Raw genomic sequence first — 2,366 nt, forward strand, 5'->3', positions numbered from 1 at the left:
CTGTATAATGATTTAAACATATGCTATATTTCTGTATAATATAAATGTTTTTATAAATAAATAAATAAATAAATAAATAATCCATTAAAAAAACAGCCCCCCTCCCTAATTTGGTATTTTGATCCCATATGCTAACTACCGAAATAATTAAGCAACCAGATGTTATCCCCAAGAAACAGCATATCAAGAGAGAAAGCTGCCTAGAAAGGAAGAGCAAGGAACTGACGGGCACGCAGGTCTGCGAGCAGCGTCTCCCCGTTGTGGCCTCTGGCTGCCGTTGCCGGTTTCTCCGTCGGGCAGAGCCGCGTCCTGTCCGTGTGCGGAGCGGCGGCAGGCGCAGCTGCTCTGCGGGGTGAGAGCTCCGCGCTTGGGGCCTTGGTGGCCATCCCCGGTGGTACCTGCTCGGTTCTTTTCGTCTTCAGCTCTCCGGCGTTTCGGGCTGGGGAGATGATGCCCTCCGTTGAGCACGTGCCGCTTGTCACGCTTGGCAAGGCTCCGAAGGGAAGGCCGCGGGATGCGCCGAGGAGGGATGCTGGCAGGAGACGTGCCAGGCTGTGCCCTCGCGTGCCGCGCCGGCCGGGGCGCCGCGCGCAGCAGCGTCTCACAGCAGCGCCCGTGTCGCGCTCAGTGTCATCCTGTCCACATCCCCCTGTAGATGGAGCCTACAGATTTTGGAAACAATTTACCTGTGTTAATATTAATGGCACTACTCGTGTGTTAAAATCCTTAATACTATCCAGGTCTGCAGATCAGACTGCTGTTCGACAAAGTTCCTTGGTATTTCTCTTGAATACCCATGTTACTTGAGTAAAGTAAGACTTGAGCGCTGCCCAGAACTGCTTGCCTGTTCTTCTGCATGAAAAAGAAAAAAAAAAAAAAAAAAAAAAAAAGGATTCCCATGGGTGATTTTCCTGGCTCTGAGAACAACAGCAGCCCAGGCAGGAAAACATATGCCACACAAGTGTGATAGAAAAGGTCATTTGAAAACATTGTTTTCATTACTGTTGAGGATTTGAATGTCTTATCTTTCTCTTACACCTTTTAAAAGCTGCTTTTCAGAAAGGTACCAAGGATCCGCAATAAAGATTTGAGCAGTGATGTGATAATACTGACATCTATATATACAGTCTTCTTCAATCTTAAAGAACATAGAGGAGGTTGGAGAGGCAGAGTCGTGGGCGGTATGTGGTCACGCTGAAGTTGCTCTGTGGTAGCCTGACCAAAGTAACATACAAAATATGAGAGCTGGAATAAGCAGCTCTTGCTCGTGTTGGTGAAGACCCTTTGGTTTCAGGAGGGAGATGAGACCTCTTGGTTCTGGCCTGTCAGGAACTTGGTGTGTGCAGGCAAGGAGTCAGCTCCCGTCCTGCGTAATGAGCCTGCTTGGCTCTAGGGTTGCGGCTTTTACAGAAATACCGTGACGTAGAGCGGCATGGGGTCGTAAGGAAAAAAAAATCAGCAGCCGATGTAAGATTTCCACAAGGATTCAGACAATATAGTCTGTGACAGAAAAGGGGAAAATGTTTGCTCTTTTTTGCTCTTTTATAACAAACTCTTGTTTGTTACAAAACAGTGTTTGAAGTAAATGTTGAAGTAATGGGAGCATTAGCTTTTCTGCATTGCATTGTCAGAGGCTTAGAAAGGCAAACATAACTTATCACATACATTCAGTAACATATCGCCTATTTTAATAATCTAGTAGTTTCCTGCAGTCAATTAAAATACTTTGAAATGCATTAATAGAGCAATTGGGAATTACATTTTGGCTTGTATATATAATGGGTGAATTAGCAACACTCATGGCAAAGCTATTTTAACTCTTTGATTTGTGAATTTATTTCACAGGAAAAATGACTTGCCACGAGCAATGAATATTTGGGAACCCGTGTTTGAGCCTGGGTGGCAGGAGGAGGATCTGTCGCTTGCGCGGTTTTCTCTCCCCTCCCGTAGCCCTCGGTGAGAGGCAGACGCTGTCCCCGGCCGTTCCTATGTGCGTGCGCGCGGCGGGCGCGTGTGGGCTGCGCGGCGCAGGACACGGGCCGCGCTGCAGCGCCCGGTGCTCGCGGCGGTCTCTGTGGCGCAATCGGTTAGCGCGTTCGGCTGTTAACCGAAAGGTTGGTGGTTCGAGCCCACCCAGGGACGGGGCCACCTTTTGGTGCTGCCGCTTCCCCTCGAGCCGCCGCCGTTTTCTGCGGACGGCCCGTGCGGGCCGGGCCCAGCCGCCCCCGCTCTGCGCGGCACCGGGCACCGGCGCTCGTGCGCGGCGGGCGAGAAGGGGCCGCCTGGGCGCTGCGGGGCCTCTTTTCCCTGAATTTTTTTTTGGGGGGGAGGGGGAGAGTCAGAAGCGCGTCTGGCGAGCGGGAGCC

The 2,366-nt window shown here is 50.5% G+C and overlaps 1 non-coding gene across 1 annotated transcript; it reads left to right on the top strand.

Annotated features, from left to right (window-relative positions):
- Window positions 1-2,068: 2,068 nt before the first annotated feature.
- Window positions 2,069-2,142, top strand: TRNAN-GUU (transfer RNA asparagine (anticodon GUU)). Its single transcript has one exon. It is a non-coding gene; the product is annotated as a tRNA-Asn (tRNA).
- Window positions 2,143-2,366: the final 224 nt, after the last annotated feature.

The sequence above is a fragment of the Tinamus guttatus genome, unplaced genomic scaffold, assembly GCF_059628265.1.
Source record: "Tinamus guttatus ecotype Peru unplaced genomic scaffold, ASM5962826v1 Tinamus_guttatus_pri_ptg000530l, whole genome shotgun sequence".
NCBI classification, from domain to species: domain Eukaryota; kingdom Metazoa; phylum Chordata; class Aves; order Tinamiformes; family Tinamidae; genus Tinamus; species Tinamus guttatus.